Source organism: Pseudonaja textilis, chromosome 2, assembly GCF_049901715.1.
Source record: "Pseudonaja textilis isolate UNSWEBS1 chromosome 2, rPseTex1.2, whole genome shotgun sequence".
Taxonomy (NCBI): Eukaryota; Metazoa; Chordata; class Lepidosauria; order Squamata; family Elapidae; genus Pseudonaja; species Pseudonaja textilis.
The window spans coordinates 60,316,205-60,334,927 of NC_141991.1; the positions used below are offsets into that span (position 1 = coordinate 60,316,205).

Genomic DNA, 18,723 nt, shown 5'->3' on the forward strand with positions numbered 1-18,723 from the left:
TTTCCTTGTAAATAAACAATAATACTATATACTTCTCATTTTTAATTTCAGTCTTACAAAATACATTTTATTCATTTAAAATTTCATTTGTTAATACAAGCTTGTTGCCATTTTCATGTTATATATTTCAAGTCATTTTCCACATTTCTTTGTCATAATTAGATATGCTGATTTATTTGTATTTCCACCAATCTTTATGGCTAGGTTTTTTAACTTTAACCATATCCAAATTGAACGCAGCATTCCATACTAAACAGTAAGAAGAATGTGAGTCAATTTGGCTACATTTTGGCTAGTAAACCACTGTTGCAATCAAAGTTTGATTTTATCCTAGTAAGTAAACTAGGAACCCTAATCTATAGTCTACTTTGCAATCTAACACACTCTTCCCTGCATCCAGTCAACTATGGAAAATTAAAAATTTATGGTACACATTCAGGATGTCAAAGGTGGATAAATGGCCTAACAATAAACCACACTCCAGCAAATCTTTTGTATACAATTCTGCATCCAAAGATGAACACACTTCCTTAACTATCAAATTTCTGAAGAATAGCTTCAATTTAGATTTAAAATAAACTTTCTGCTAGGACAAATGTAAGGCAAGCATCTTGAGAGTCAATAACAAGCCCAAGCACTGGAAACAAGAAGAATCAGTGTATAATATTTTCCACTGGAAACAAAGAAAGAATCAGTGTACAATATTTCTTCTGCAGTAAAAGACACGGATAAACAATTTAAAGCCTGCAGGAAGCTGGAAAGTGAGAAACACTGGCACAAAAAGCAGGAAAGTTTTTAATTTTCACCTAAAGAAGACAGTCCACTATGCAATTTACACCTCATCTGTCTCCATCACACTTTGAGGAGGTTGCATTCTAGCATACACGCACAGACATATACAACTGTATAACCAGATGAACCGGGAAGTGACAGCTGTCCAACTTGGAAAAATCCTTTAAGTGCAACATTGTGCAAGTGTGAATACTGCTATATGAATACCTTGAAATCCGAGAAGTCAATCTAATTCAGGGCCTGCAGTGACCATCAACTTGGACAGATTATACATATGTGTAGAAAGCTATTCATTCCCCTTCTCTCTTATGAGTTGCATGACCTAACAAATTTCCCTGTCAGTCCTTCAAGCTAAAGGAAGAGGGTTTTGCAACAAGACCGGCTGTTCAAAAGATGTTAAAAGCACTTCCTATACAGGATTTTTTTTACTGGTGAGCCTGTTTTGTCAATCTCTTCAGATTGCAAACACTGACCTTGTCCATCATCAAATAGAAGAATCTCTCCCTTTCCCTAGCTGCACTGAATGAAAAGGGTAAATGGAAAAGGGCACATTCAAATTTAATGCATTGCTCTCTTCTCTTGGGAATAATCTAATGAAGTGTCCTATTGCCTATAACTATAATAAGCCCATATTTAATTCCATTCTACTATTTAACTATACAAAGTATGCACCTAAACATTATTCCTTTGTACTATTTATGTGCACTCTCCCATGTTTCACTTTCAAGGCAGTTAGCGTGGAAAAGAAAAAAAAATAGAGAGATATCATCAACAATATTTACCATGTCAAGAGCCACACTCCTAAAGATCCAGATCTGGATCTTTTGTGAAAGGATTAGGGGTTTTAAAGGGTAAAGAAGGCATGTTATGCCTGGCATATTTGGCACCACCCACTCTGCACTGCATTAGGAATACTGGTGGGTCATGCGCAAACCTCCAAAGCCATATTTGTTGCACCTTTGTTTTAAAAAGTACTAAATGGGGACAGAAAATTTTCTTGCATAAAATGGAATTAGCATAACTGCAGTATTTTCTTCCTCCTTCTCATGCTTTCTTTTTTCAGTAATAACAATGTGTTAGCTGTTTTTTAAAATCACCAAAAAGTGTTCACATATTTTGTTAAAACGAAGGAGAAAGACAATAGGATGACAATGATGCCAGGCAACATGTTGTAAGCTCTAGGAGTATTTGTAAAGAGATAGCTTTAATTCATTGTTGGGCAATAATGGATGAAGACCAGTATAGATGTTTATCCAAAGAGATCAGATAATTTTTAAAAGAAGTTATAGTTACTTTGTGTAGTTAGTCATTAAAATAATTTTGAAGGGTAGAGAGTTTTTAAAGAGAGCTTTTGATTGCTTTGAAGTGTTGGGTGATTGATAAAGATATATAAAAGATAGAACGGCCACTAGACAAATCTCTGATCTGCTTTTCCAACAATTGCAAAGCTTTGTCATATGAAAAAGAACCAAGATCTAATCTGAGGAAAATTTAAAAAGAAAAGGTAGTATGTGTGTGAGAGAGACAAAGTGACATGTAAGAGACAGAAAAAGTAATAAGTTGGATAACATGTACTCAACAAGTAGTGTGTGCATCACAGGGGTATATAAATTATACAATTGTAAGGAAAAATACCTCTATAAGGTTTCTTTGAAAGGAAGAAAAACTATTATATTTCTATCTATCAAGTGACTAATTTTAATTTATCTACCAGAACTCTGACTGAGACCTCCTTAGAAATCTATATAAGGAAGCAGAGAACTCTATTTCCCATAAGATTTCTAAGGGAAAAACACTGCTAATGGTTCCAAACATAGAATACAATAGTGCATTCTGTAAATTATGTGTATTTGTGAGAGGGCGCACACAGTTGCAGAGGCAACAGAGGTTACATGGCTGCTCTTAGATAAACAGAACACAGTTAATGATGCCTCTAGAGTATCACTTTCTACATATTGTGTTCTTTTGGTATACCAGATTAAGAAGTATGATCAGCAAACTGCAAAAGGATAAGAAAAAAGAAAGTTATTGAGATAGAAGATGGCTTCTTTAAACTTTAGGATGATTGTTATAGATTAGAACAAGAAACACATTCAATGGTGCATATGTCATATATAGAAAGAAGCTGGAATAATTTTGAAAAAATAAACAAACATGGGGAAAAGGCTTTTAAAATCATGTTAAAGATGAGATTCAGAAACAGAATGTTACGTTTAAGAACTTTATCCTAGAATTAAAGAAATCCACCTGGATTTTCTAGAGTTAGGATATCAATATTTTCAACTTAAATGGTGTTTTGATTGTAGTAGAACAAATTTTTCATTATGTATAAAGTTTTAAGAATTCTGGATACTTATTTTAATCAACTGGTTTGGAAAAAAAGTTGTGAAGAACCGGTTCTTCCAGCAGGCATAGGCTGGGATGATTTGTGAACTCTCTGGTATGTTATGCTTTTTAAGATACGTTTTACATTTCTTGGGTGGTTGTCCATTATTTTTGTTCTTTTTATATTATATTGAGTATTTAACTGTCTCTATATGCAACTCAAACCTCATGAAGATTTGGTGGCCTGCAAATCTAATTATTATAATCAATTAAATGAATAAGTATTAAGGTTAAAAAAAAATTGACCATTTCAAATTTCAGAGATGCATCTGTGTTTAAAGAGCAAAGCAAAAATATTCCCTTTGATCCTGAAGCAGTAGGTTACTTCAGTGGAACAAACTCACACTTTTTTATCACGCAAAATTCAAAAGGCCTCTACTTATTATAAAATATGGTACACAGGAATGTGAACGGTACTAAGAATATTCACTTAATACTGCCACCTGGAAAAAAAAGTGGAATAAAAAATTACAGAACATCTTCCTAAAAGATAATTCAGAGAAGCTAAGTACTGTTGTTCTTTCCCTGAAGGAAATTTTAGGGACTAGGCATGTTTCCCAACTGTTGTATTTGTTATTTAGAACTGAGCTTAACCCTTTCTGAGTGAAAGACTGAAAGATAAGTACATTACTATTCACATAAAGATTTTGTAGCATAGAACTTCAAGAGTGGTTGGAAAGTAGTCCCAAAGAGGTGAAAGAGGCCCAGTGAGCACTGGGGAAAGCCAGCAGCCTATGTGGTCCTTTTCCCTTTTCGCAATCAGCCACTTTCCAAATAGCAATCAGCGCAGTTGGGGACTTGTGTGAATTATCCCAGGCGGTCTCATTACTTCAACCCAAAGAGAGTGAACTAGCTGAGAGCTTTTCCACTGTGGTGCCAGGATGGAAGGCAAGCCAATTACCAGCCTGTGCTGTCAGATAGGAGAGACGCTGAGACAGAAAACAAGCTTCTTGTAAGTGTTTCTTCCCTCCACACCCACACCCCCGCCAAAGCTAAACACAGGCAGCCAGGAAAGAAAAGGTTAGAAACTGATTCTTGTGACCTTTGCAGCAGCTATGCTTTCTATTAACTAGCTCAGGATCATTGTTTTTCATCAATAAAGATCAACCGAAAAAATCAAACTGCAAGCCACAAAGTAAAAATTAAAATGGTTGCCCTCTCCCTTAATCAATAATGAGATACTATGTTGTTTCAAAGCATTCAATCATTAAAAGTCAAAAGACCTAGTATTAAATACCGCTGTTAGCTTCATTTTTGAATCCTACCAGAAATTAACATTCTCACTTCTCTTTCAACAGATTATAATCTGCTCTTTAACCAATCTCTTGGGTTTTTTTATATCCATACCAGGGGTGGGATTCAACCGGTGTTACTACCGGTTTGGTGACTACGTTTTGCACACGCATGTAAAAAACATTAAGCTGTGCTGCCTGGACAGCTGAAAAGCTCTGCGTGCAGGTGAGCAGCATTTGAAAAGCCTCTTTTTCCCTGCTTTTCCAACCTCAGCTGTGCCGCGCAAAGCAGCCGAGGTTGAAAAAGCAGGAAATAAAGGACAGGTAAGACCCCAGGAGGGCGGGTGGGCCAAACAGCAGCAAACCCAGAACCAGTTCTGGGTCTGCTGCTCTTCAGAGCTACTGGTTCTATGAGCCAGGCAGAACCAGTAGCATTCCACCCCTGATCCATTCCAACTAACATTTAAAGTGCTACAATCAATTGATCAGAAAGAGGTCCTCAAAGTCATTTAATTTTATTATTTAAGAGGAGCCAATCAGCATCTGCCATTGCAATAAAGACTGGAACACCAAAAGACCCAAAACACCTACATCATTCACAAAAAAATCTTCCTCTCTCAAAAATAAATAAATAAATAAATAAATAAATACATACATACATACATACATACATACATACATACTGTACATACATACATACATACATACATACATGGAAAAAAACTCAGGGAGGGCAGGAACTATGAATGGCATGCATTCCACACTTCAGATATAGAGAGTGGCCTCTAGTCTTACTTACTGTAAGGTCCCAGAAGTTTCCCCGAGCCACGGAGATGCCAAAGAGTGAGACTCAAGATTAAGCTTGCAAAAACAACAGCCTTTTTATTCTTTTGCCAAACCAAAAAGTCTGGGTGAATACTATGTCCAAAACATACAGACAAAATGCATGTAAGGAATAGCCACACCCGGTAAGAGTGGCTCAGAGTATTATATACATTTTACGCTGATAGAAACAAAGTTTATCCAATCAGAGACAAAGGTTCGTTATTCATGTGGGCAATGTCTTGCCCATGCCCTCCCCTTCCGTATCCGTGCTCTGTCCATACTTTGTTATTTTACACAGTATCCCTTGTCCTAGTGTGTTCGTGCTCCTAGGCAGCCCCCCCCCCTTATCTATGGAGCAGGATGTTCCTGGGAATCGTCTCCAAGGATGCGTCTAGCTCTGAAGCAAATTGCAGAGGCAAGAAACCAGATAGAAAAGGATACAATTCTCTTACAGAATGAATTCCTAACGAATGATTTCCATCATTAGCAAAATAGTACAAGCAACTTCTTTAACAGATGCAAAGAGCAAAGGTTAGATTGATTCATATCAAAATGTCCTTTCATTACAATTCAATATTTAGGAATTCACAACTAGTACATTTCAAGTCTATCATTTGTAACGAGGAAGAAATGTGCTTTGTTAAAGAACTCAAACACTATGTTCAAAAAACAAAGTGAAGATTTGCTATTGAATAATGATACTAATAAACATTAAAGGGATATACAAAAGCAAAACTAAATCAGCATGGTAACAATTATCTAGATAATTATATTAGTTATATTTACAATTAGATTTATTTAATCATAATTTAGTGTGACATGAGAGAAAGTAGAACCTATTAGTGTTTTCTACAAAAGTTATAGATTTCAACATTATTTCCAGGCATAAAATAGACATCAAATATTTTCAGTTGTAGAAAGAGACATGGCTCCTTTAATGAACTCCTGTGCATTCAAACCTCTGAGCATTCCAAAGCTTCACTTCCCCATTTATTCAGACACATTGCTCAAATCCAGTCAGCATTAGTTTAGCTATGTACTACCCTTGATCCAGCATTAAACTATTTTAACTGGCATCTTTTATAAATGGTCATTATTAAGAGTTTCTTTAATCAATAGAGATAAGCTCTGTTAAGCTTCATGGAAGCCGTTGACACTTGGATTTTTAAGAGAGCCCTGGTTAGGAACTGCTGGTGAACCTGATTATGAGTTTGTTCAATGTCTGAGGATTCCTCAAATATCAAGGTTTTCTTTGTAATTTCAGTTATACAGTAATTATAGTGTTTCTATTTTTAAACACCTTCCTACAAGGGGGGAATAGAAGATGCTAATAATCCTTTTGAATTTCAGTAATTAATTAATTTAAGTAAAGTAAAATAACTGGCAGAAAACTAGCCAGGGATTTAGAATCCAGAAGTACTCATACAATCTTTTTTTTTTTTAAGTTACTTCAGTTTCTGCAAAGCAACAGAAAGAACCATACATAGACCCATTCTCCCTTAAGCTCTTTGAAATGTAAAGCTATGCAGTCTGATATAATTTGATTTGAAGCTCATTGGTTTCTGTGCCTTAAATTCAAAAAGCCTCACAAGCAGAAGAAACACATAAACAAATCACAAAGAGCTAAAGGCAGTCAAACTTCAGTGGTTCGGAAGATTTGAAAGCAGTTTTAGTCTCATTAATAGTTTCATTCTTTCTGTACAATGTCAGGAAGAATAAATTTATTTCTCCATTTCTCTCTGTCACCCAACTTTTTGCTGATATTAGAGAATGCTTAGGCAGCTCTCTTCCTGCCATAGATTTGTCACTTCCCAGACAGTGGGAAGTCAAAATTTTAAAAGGACATTATTCTAGATCAACAAATGCATGGATATTGGTTTGAAATGTAGTAAATATAAAAGTAAGTATGAAACATTATTTTATACGTACTTCATACCCGAATTGAGAAATGTATTTCAATTATTTGCTGCTGCTATATTCACGAGTGCAACTGAGATACACAGATATGTTCAGATTAGGATTTTTAATAAATATGCAATGGAAATATGCAATGTTAGTTTTACATTGCACACAATGACCATTGTTTAAATCCAGAATATCACTGATTGACACAATCAATGTTAGCCCCAGAGTTCTTAGGGCTCTTGATAAAGATAGCCCCTGCTAGCCACTGGCTTTTTTTTGCTTTCATTATGTCTCATGCCCATTCACTCACCTCCTCCATGTAGACCCATCCATATCCACTGCCCAAAATGGAAAGATTTGGAAGACAATCGTTCTTTATTTTTTTTCTATATTTGATTAACTGCTTGGAGGCGGGGAAATGAGCAGAAAGCAACACAGAAGACAAAATCCAGAAGCTCTGGGTATCTGTAGCAGGTCCCTTGTGGGGGATTTGTGGCCAACATATGTCTAAATATCTCAGTGTCCAAATATTAGCCTGGAACAAGTTACTACTCATCTGTTATACAAAAATCAAAGCACATTTAAGCTGGACAATAAGAGAGGCAATGCCAAAGTCCTCCAGAGCGTGGCCTTCAAATGGTCCATTAACCATTATACCATATTGTCTGTTTGCTTCTTTCACTGCTGATAAATTCCAAATGTGAATACAAGAATCTCTCTCTCATTCATCCACTTTTAAAGTGAGAGATAAGAACAAGGAAAAGAGCACCGATTTTATCTGTCTCTAATGAGGTAATACAGCCAGTCGGGTCTCTCTATTCATTAGTTATTTGTCAGGTTTCTCTCTTTGACCAGGTAACAGTACACAGCATGCAAAGCCAAGATATTACTGTTCTGTCAAGGGATTCAGATTGGAAACATCCATCAACTCTACAGTACAATAGCTCATGGCAGCATTTCATCCCATCAGCCTTACCCAGAAGACGAGAGAAGCTAAGAGCCATTCTTGCCTATTAGCAGGGGCAATTGAAAGCCTGTCAATATTTCTATTCAATGTTAAGAGTCAAATGTCAAAAGTTTTCAGGAGTTCTGTTTGCTGAGGCATTTGAGCCTTTTTTTCCTTAATTAAAAAGGGAACGAGCATTTATACCACTTTTATTTGACTGTACACATTTCCTTTATTCTATCAATGGGGAAATTTAAAAAAAACAAAAAACAAATATGTTAATACCGCTGATACAGAAGTTAAGAAAAGAAAGGGGAAGGCCAAAACTGAGGCACACTGAATAATCTCCAATTCTGGAATTTTAAAAATTATCTTAATAACATGAGAATTCAGAAAGAAAAGAGAAAATGAAGCACTACAACAATAATGGAAAAGAAAAAGAGAAATGCTTTCAACATGGCCATCATTCCATCATTCCTGATACTAACCGCAGGTTCAGTCTTATTGGTACTATAAGCATGCTCTTGGCACCTTGATTGTGTTTTCAGTGGAAAAGTATATAGAGTACATACATACAGCATACAGCATTTCAAGGTGATTTGTGCTTTTTATGTGCAGAAGAATGAGCGAGGTATTTTCAAATATCCATTTTAATTGGAAGTACCAAAACTTTGGTGAGGCAAAATTCCTTGACTAAGGGATTACCTCACATACAAATGCTTTTTTACATGCCATAATTGCTGTCATGATAACCTCATAAGATTCCTGTGATAGATTGCTTGTTCTTTTGCATCCAAGGAAGTTCCATCCTAAAATAACAGTGTAAGCAATAGAACTTTTCTTGGCTTGAAATTAAAATATCCCCCACAGTTCTATGCACATTAAGGGACCTCACCAATTTAAATTTAATAAACATTAAATAGCATTAAATATAGTTTAATTAAAGTAGCTTGTATATTTAATAATATTCCCCTTTTGTAACATTAAAAATTAAAGTCCAATGGTAACATTTAGAGAGTCTGAGAATTATATCTAGGGAGATTCTCAGTCATCCAGGTCACGGCTGTCCCAAATGTGTTTTTCAAGAGGCAACTGGACAAAAAAAAAACTCCAGAAAGTCCAGTTGCCTCTTGAAAAACACATTTGGGTCTGAGAATTATACTTTAAAACTTATATTCCAGGTTAAAAAAGAATCCAAATCTCTATTTGTATCTCTTTCAAAGACTGTCCCTAAATATAATTCTAGTCAGATCGAATACTTCAAATGTCTACCTCCCCTCCCTACTCCCACCCCCTGGACAGGCACTCTTACAATATTGTGTTCAGTTCATCTGAATTTTGATCATATGATCATGGGGATACTGCAAAGGTTGCAACTGTGAAAAACGGTCATAAAGTCACTTTTTTTCAGTGCCATTATAACTCTGAACAGTCACAAAATGAACTGCTGTAAGTCAAGGACCACCTGTAGTACCAAGGATAGAATGGAGTGGAAGATGAAATGACAATACTAAAAACTAATGCCATAAATTAGTAGAATAAACAATAACAAGAATAATAACAAAAAACAGAATTCAAGATCTGTGTGTGTGTGTGTGTGTGTGTGTGTGTGTGTGTGTGTGTTTCTATTCATAATCATTAGCAGAGTGGTCTAACAGCTTTAGTCAGCTACCAGTTACTCAATAATGTCCTATTGTCCTTTCTGATATCTTTCCCACAAGGAATAATCTGCTTCTTTACAGAATCCAGAAAGCGATTCATTGCATTGATAACATTAAAACACTAGCAAGGAAAAATGCTTAGTATTGAAATTATTTAATTCACTCCTGTTTTTCCCTGCTACGTAGTTGACATTGACTGATTTTAATAAATTAAAAACAGTCGAATTTGGTTAGTATCTGAATGAAAGACTACCCGGAAATAGAATCAAATCAAATTCTTTATTGGCCAAGTGTGATTGGACACACAAGGAACTTGTCTTGGGGAAAATGGTCTCAGTGTACATAAAAGAAAAGATGCATTCATCAAGAGTTAAGAATCATAAGGTACAACACTTAATAATAATCATAGGGTACAGTATTACCATTGGCTAGATGGAGAAGAAAAAGCCCCAGAAGGTGGCACTGGACAAGTACTTCTGAATTACAACCAAGGAAAAAAAATCTTAATTAAATATGTATGCAGTTTATGAAATATTGACATGCAAATTCCCAACAATTCTCATGTCATATTACAGAGGAAGCAGAATGATGCAGAAACCACCATTCTATTGGGAAAGTAGACTGTCTTCAACTTACAATCACAACTGAGCCCAAAATTTGTGTTGTTAAGTAAGACATGTGTGAAGTTAGTTTTTCCCCATTCTACGACATTCATTGCCACAGTTGTTAAGTGTGAATTCCTGCAGTTGACAACTTCATAACCCAGTTGTTAAATGAATCTGATACCACATTCACTTTGCTTATTAGAAGGTCACAAAAGGTGATCAAATGACCTCGGAACACAGCAACGGTCATAAATATGAACCAGTTGCCAAGCATTTGAATTGTGTTAACATGACCGTGGAGATGCTGCAAAGATTGTAAGTGTGAAAAACGGTCATAAATCACATTTTTCAATGCCGTTGTAACTTCAAACAGTCATTAAATGAATTGTTGTAAGTTGAGGACTACCTGAACTATAAAATTTCCAGCATTTCTGATTGTTGAATATTGTGAAACAACTGACCCAAAGTACAAAGTAGGATTAATCAACATTCATATTACATTTAACTTCTACATGATGCCACTGGGGTCAATTTGGGGTCAAGTACTATCAGTATGCTGGTAATTCACTCTTAAATATCTCAGTGCTGGGCTGATCAAATGATAATGTTGAAGTCGTAGCCCAGTACCTCGAGGTTATATGGTTATATTTATTTTTATTTATTTTATTTGTCAAGCAAGTATTAGATAACAGGTATAAGTATAAACATGATTATGAACACATGATATGGATACAAATAAAAAGGAACATTAGGACAGGAATGATAGGCACGTTGGTATACTTATACACGCCTGCTACAGACCTCTTAGGAAAGAGGTGAGATCAAGAGTAGACAGTCTAAGGTTAAAGTTTTGGGCATTTGGGGAAGAAACCACAGAGTCAGGTAGAGTATTCCAGACATTGACCACTCTGTTGCTGAGGTTGTATTTCCTGCAATCAAGTTTGGTGCGGTTTACCTTGAGTTTGTATCTATTATGTGTTCCTGTATTGTTGTGGTTGAATATAGATGGAAAGAAGTAGGTCAGGTTCAATCCTGACAAGACCACGTGCTCCCTGTGTATATTCCATCACTATCTCTCAGTAGGATTGCACTTCTTCATTTGAGATTTGTGTGCAATCTGTGGGTCGCCTTGGACTCTCAACTTCTGCCCAAAAACAAGGTAGCAGCTGTGGCCAAGAGGGTTTTTGCACAGGATGATCACTTGGCTCAATTCAGCAGTGGGATTCAATTTTTTTTTTACTACCGGTTCTGTGGACGTGGCTTGATGGGCGTGGCAGGCATACTGTAAAATCTCCAGTCAGAGGTGGTATTTGCCGGTTCTCTGAACTACTCAAAATTTCCGATTCCAGTTCTCAAGAACTGGTCAGAACCTGCTGAATACCACCTCTGGGTCAATTGTGCCTTTCTTGGGACTGGGAGGGGCTTTAAATAACATCAGGTCTCCTGCTTCAGCAGGGATTGGACTAGAACACCTCCAAGGTCCCTTCCAGCTCTGTTATTCTGCTTTTCAGACAGTTGCTCATGCCCTTGTCACCTCAAAACTGAATTACTGAAATGTATTGTACTTGGGGTTGCCCTTGAACACCACTGAAAAGCTACATGAGGCAGGACAAACAATGTTGGGAGTACTATGTTATGTTCACGCAACCACACTGCTTTCCAAGCTGTACTGATTGTGTAATTTAAGGTGCTGACTATCATCTTTAAAGCCCTACACGGCAAAATTATCTAAGGGACCACTTATATCTAATTATTGCTGGTCTTCCAGGCACAATCAAAGAGGGGGAACGTGTTTCAGGTCCCGTCAATTTAATAGTTTCATTTGTGGGGCCTGCCTTCTCCAATGTAGCACTGCCCTCTGGAATTATCCCCTCACCCAAGAAATTTGTGAAGCTCCCACCCATATGATGTTTAGGAAACTATTAAAAACTTCATTGTTCTCACAGGCCTTGGGACAGAGTGACTGGAATATCCCCTTTCATTATTTTACTTACATTTGCCAAATACCGTAGCAGGATTTAGTGCTACTTGCATCATATATCATGTACTACTAAGACTTTCATCATGGCCTTATATAACTGGGCAAAACAGTGCATTACTAGGGCAATACTTTTTGAACCAAGTATCTCAAATGGATTAAGTTACAGAAAGTGTCCAAAATTCAGATTCTGTGACTTTGAAGGATATGAAATTTGGGAGGTTTTGGCTTCTTCAATGCTACTGGCTGATGCTGCAGTCACATTATCTCCATTTTCAATATTCCATGACAGTTTCCCAGCCAATCTCATAATCCTTCACTCCCTTGCCCACCCAGCAGCAGCCACTGAATGGAAGATACATCTTCAATGTTCCTTGCCAGATTCCCACAAGGAAACTCAATGGAGAAGCTGGCAAGAAGTTGGAAATCATTCCTGTTCCCACTGCTTTTTTGTCAGCACTTGGTCATTATTTTTTTGTTTAGGTAAGGAAATATCTCTGAAATGATGGATGACCCAATGGGGCAGGGGTTGCCCTGTTCTTGTTTATTTGTAAACAGCCAGAGTCACTAAGAAGTCTAAATTTGGATGCCTGCAACACAGTCTGTTTTTTATATCAACTGGAAATTGTTTAGGCCTCCTAATCAGATACATTTTACTAAATTAAAGATTTACCTCTTTTTATAATTTAACTAGGGGAAAAGCATTGACACACGCCTACCTTTTTCCTTTTTTATTTCTGAAGGCTTTATGTGACTTTAGCTATTTTGCTATAAGCAAATTGGAAAGCATCCAAATTCAGAAATAGTCAATCTTGAAACATACTCAATCTGTTAGTTTTAATCCTGTCTCTTATATACAGGGAATAAATTTATACATTTTTTTTCTCCTCTACTTTCCCACCCAGTCCTGGGACCATCCATTTATATGATAATTTCATTACATAGCAAAATTCGGCCCTACTGCCAAGTGATTTTTTAGAACTTGAATGGAACTGGTTGCCCAGGAGGCATAGAAGTTCCTTTTATTGAATATAGGAACATATTTTAGATTTGACTGAAACAATATTATAACTCTTCTCTTTCCTTTTTATGGCTACATCCACAATAACAAAAACCCAGGATATTTTTATCCATACTTCCTTGAACACTCAATAATAACTTGATTCTTCCACAGTACTAAGCCAACTTATGTTAAAGGAAATGCTATGTGAAAACAATAGGAATCTGGCCAGGATACAGCACTTTGAAATTTTGTATATCTTAAGAGTATTGCTTGATACTGCCACTGTCAATCATCAAAAAAGACAGCCACCTTTTTTATTTTTGTATATAATGTCCTGTTTTTTTATTATTGTTGCTTAAAAGGTTATCAAATCTGCATTCAGATTTTAAGAAAATATATGACTAAAGCATTTGGTAATCCATATTTTTGGATAACAAAAACCCCAAACCTTGAGAAGAATCTTTCATTTTACAGTTGTTCTATCTGTGATTGTGTCTTCATATTTTTTTTTTTCCTTTCTGTTCAATCGTATTTGTTTCTCAGAGACTGTCTGGACCAATCCCTTCCATTTTCTTTGCAATTATTTTTCAGAAGTGGTTTGCCATTGCCTTCTTCCTAGGTCTGATAGAGCAAGGGTTCCCAACCCTCAGGCCGCGGCCCATTACCAGGTCGTAGCCCATTTGGAACTGGGCCGCGGAAGCAGATGAGCGTGCAGCTCCACTTGTGTGAGCAGAAGGTGCATGTGTGAAGCTCCATTTGTACAAGCAGGGGGTATGTGTGCCCGCCACTTGTGCAAGTGGAGCTGCGTGTGCAATCTTTTGGAATCGGAATCCTGGTCTTTTGCTGTGATCTGTTAATTATTACTGAAGTCCTAGAAAATGATAGTCAGCTGTCCAGATTTGAAAGAAACTGATAAAATGACAGAAGGGATTTGTACATTTTATTATTTTTTTATCGCTTCCAAAGAAGACAGTGACCCAGTTGTTTCATTTATTAAGAAAAAAAAAATGCTACAAACGGACTTCAAGTTCTTTACCACTGAAAAACTTTCCAGGGCCCTGTTTGGAACAATTACTATTGGAGTGAAAGGATTATTATAGCATTCCCACGAGGCTCTGACTCCTTGGCAACCTTCATATGATGTCCTTCAGTAGCCAATTTATCTGGGGCATTACAAGACTTAAGGAGGCTGAGCTCCTGTGAGAGTCAGAAATTAAACTGCAACACTAAGAGCTTGGGGGGGGGGGGGTAGAAGAGACTCAGGATGAGCTACATAAAGCACTGTCTTATCCCCAGTTCAACATACATAGCTGCATTTGCAGGGAAAAGCAAAGCCAGAGCAGGGCCCAGCATTATGTCTGCTCTACTATTAGCCGATGGAACTTTGTATTTTTTAATTATTTTGTTTAGTTGTATGAGGGTTTTTTTTGAGAGAGGGTAGCCACTGATCTAACTTGTAATAAATGAGAGGAGAGAGGGAAGCCTACTGACTCACTTCAGATGAATTTTAACTCCTTTTTGTTGCAGGGAAGAATTAATTATATAAAAACAAAAAACTACTATGCAAATGTTGATATTACACCAATTGTACCTATATTATTTCTAGGTAGATATGTTACTTCTGTGCGTCTAGTGATGTACCTTACTTTTTATTGCTATGTCTATGTTTTATTTTATTTTTCTACATATTTACAGTATATCTGCTGCTTATTTCTTATTTTTATATCTATGGCTAATTTCCATATGTAGGCATATAGATGTGTTCTTCATCTCTTTTCCTATGTCTGTATTTCCTTATTTCTCAGTTAGGCTTCATCATTTCTTCTCAAGCAGCAAAGGTTTTCAGCCTAAGCCAAGGAAAATCTTCTTTTTTAAAAAAAAAAATCCCTGCTAGGTTCTTCACTGGCAAAACAATTTTTTGGCCAGTGCTGTTTGGTAATAATGGTTGACCTTTAGCCCCCTAGGACTTGGTCTATTTTTGGTGATGTAGTTACTATACCTGTGATTCTCCAGACCATACAATTTCCCAGGTGTGGCTAGGTGTTTATCCTTTAGTCTTCTTAAATCTCCAACTAATAATGTGCCACTTGGATAGCCACCTCTGATGTCCCTCAAGTCCTTTTGAGGCTTCTACCGTGGAACTATCACTCATCATTCATGATCATCACTCGGTCACTGTACACATTGCTCTTCTTTTCTAAGGTCTGGCTGAGCTGTCTTCGTCCCAGACCTTGCAAATTCAGATGCCCTGCGGGTTTCATTCTTTCTGGTTACTTTCCATAAGGATTCATACCGTCGCAATCCCTTTCTCTGATATACCCATACCATCTCCTTTTATGGTTGGGTAGAGTCTTCAGTTGTTGGAAGGACTAGAGATTTGGAAACGAAGAGAGGGGAAGGAGGGAAATGCACTGATCATGGCAAAGCTCTCCTTCAACATGCCTTAAAAATACAAAAGCATTTATATAAAGTCTCCAGTATGGGGGGGGGGTCGCTTTTGTGTAGGGTTTTTTTATAATATTAATTTTATTTTTTCTTGATGACTGATTACTGAAATGTTAAAAAGAAACACTGAATTAGTAGCTGAAGTCTTTGATCCAATGCCAAGGGCAGCCCAAAAGAGGTCATTGGATTAATTTAAGCAATTTCCCAGAGGTTGCATGAATGAAGGAAACAGGATCTCAGATTGATAAATTAATTTGCAGCTGGCTAGGAACCAACATAGAAAGTTGGGTTCTTGGGGTTGTCTGAGTTAGTTTCTCTTCCTGCAAACATTTCATTAGCAAGCTTGGTAACATTAAGAACATAACAATTTAACACACTCTCCCTTATAGAAACTGAGAGAAAGTGCTCATTTTAATTAAGCTGATTTAAAAAAAAACATATTTGAAAGACGTACTACATGTCAACAACCAGTCTCTGGGCTTGTACAATACAGTACAGAAGTATTCAGTTTTAGTAGCAACACATGCTGGATAATTATAAATACCTCATTTTCTTGAATAACCAGCTTTTCTTTCTATTAGCATAAATGTGTATTGTAATTCTTACCTATTGCCTCCTACCATCTATCTTTCAACGTATTTCAAATATTAATAGAAGTGATAGTCAATCAAAACTCTGTTTTACTAAGTACCACATACCACATACAGAAGGCAGCCTTCTCCTGCAATATCTACATTAAATCATTCAATAAAGTTCTGGATCCTGGGCCAAATGTTTTGTTTCAGTTGTTAAAAAACACAATTACCAGAAGTTACTGAGAGTTCAGACTGATGTGAACTGACATGCAGCTGGGTACCAACCTCTGTGAAGCTTTTTGATTAAAACCATTGACAACTGTATGTCACTAAGCATCCGTCAAAATATAAAGATCAGTAAAAATTGGAAGATGGTTCATGGTCAATGCTTCTTCTTGTTCTGAAGCAGAAGATAGCAAGCTTATTGTTCAGTTTCTGGAATACAGCTCCAAAGTACATGATTGGTCTTATCTTTAGAAGTCTTCATAAATATTCCTGATAGCTGACAAGTATAGCAAATTTTAAAAACTGATGTTCAAAACTAAGGATCAACAGTGAAAGTTAAAATAGCTGAACAAGATTGGTAGCAAATTCACATAAATAAAATAATATTGTTAAATGAGTGCAGAATTGACTACAGATTTATACAATAAATTGTACTCTGTAAAGAAAGAAAGAAAAAGATGTCCAAAAGAAAAGATGATGTCCAAAAAATTATGGCTTGGAATTGTGGCATTCTTAGGCGAGAACAGTGAGAGACACTTCTATAAACTAATGAAAAACACTTTCTAAGCTGTCATAAGGCAGAGATTTCAGAGCCATAAAGATCTTCCAATGGAAAGCATGGAATTCTTTAATTTTTGTTGAGATATTCTTAAATGCTTCCAGAAATGGCAGGTTACATTTTCATACTGATCAGTGTCAATAAAATATTCACTCAGGAGAGGAAAGTTCTGTTGTATTCTGGCTCCCGATATTTTGAGAACTTGATAGGTAGGAAGAAATGATAGAATTTAAATAGCTTGTGCACAATTTTTCCTCTTCTTTATTCCATATATCAGAACATCTATGCTTCTGAGTCAACAATTTGTTTAACAACTGCTGAAATGTGTGAGTAAAAAAAAAACCTACCAGTTATAGGAAAGTCTTTTCATAATCATATAGTTTTCTCTTAGTTTCTTTCTACTTTCTATTCTGATCACCCTTTTCAGCATGAGCAAGAGAATTGAGCAAGAACACATTGGCACAGAGATCGGAAACACTTTATTTCAGGATAATTTCTGATATTTTTGACCAAAAAACAATATTAAAGTGCTCCTTTCCCATTAGAAATGGTCGTTGAAAAAAAAAAACAAGGAACGCCATATCTACCTCGCTGCTAGTCAAGAGGGTTGCCTAGCAACCATTGTGCCTATGCTACTTATGTGCCATGCGCTACTTATCTCTTCTCTGCCCAAGGCAAGTTCTACAACAGTGGAAAGAGTCTCTTGCCCCGCTGCTTTCACATATGGGAAGGTTCAAGAGTAAAAAAAGTGACCTACCAAGTACAAGTATAACACTTGTTAAAATGAGTGCACACTCTAGGACAAGGAAGTTCACTGTAGTTGCTGTGAGATAAGTGAAAAAGCAAGCCTTTTAAAGTGGGAGGCAGAGAGGCTCCAACTGAATACTACAAAAAAACAGACTGGTGAAAGCGAGCAATATAGACCTACTCCACACAACTTCTCGCCCTTTACCAGGCTTTCTGCTAGCGATTAAACAAAAGGTTCTGCATATCAATAGACAGAATCCATTCCTGTGTTGATGCTGGGCTCTATTAACACAGAGATCAAAACATTCAATTTTCTATATGGGAGGGAAAGGGGAAGGGACAAATCCATCCGGGTTATTTTGAAAATCTCCACACCAGATATAATTTGTTTGATTACATAGTATCAACAGTATCAAGTTGATATCGACCATCAGCTCCTGCTTACATTTTCTACAGGACAATCTGTTTCCAGTCTGGTCTTTCAGGTCTTCCAATGTTATACCCATCACTACTGTCATTGGTTGCACCCATCTTGTTACTGATCGTTGTCTTCTCTTTTCTTCCATCTTTCCCACTGTTACAGACCTCAGAAAAGATAGATCTTTGCATAGTATGTCTGAAGTATGAAAATCTGAGTCTAGTCATTTGTGCCACAAACAAGAACTTGGGGTGGATTTGTCCTATGATCCATTTATTTCTTTTTTTGGCTGTCCATGGAGTTCTCAGGGGTTTTCTACACCAAAATTCAAAAGTGTCAATATCTTTTTATCCTGCTTCTTCAAAGTACAATTTTGCTTCTATAGACTGACACAGGGAAAACCATCGCCTGTCTGATTCTGA

The 18,723-nt window shown here is 36.6% G+C and overlaps 1 protein-coding gene across 4 annotated transcripts in view; it reads right to left on the bottom strand.

Moving 5' to 3' along the window:
* TEX264 (testis expressed 264, ER-phagy receptor) overlaps positions 1-18,723 on the bottom strand; it is a 167,876-nt gene that overhangs the window by 84,771 nt on the left and 64,382 nt on the right. The window lies entirely within an intron of this gene.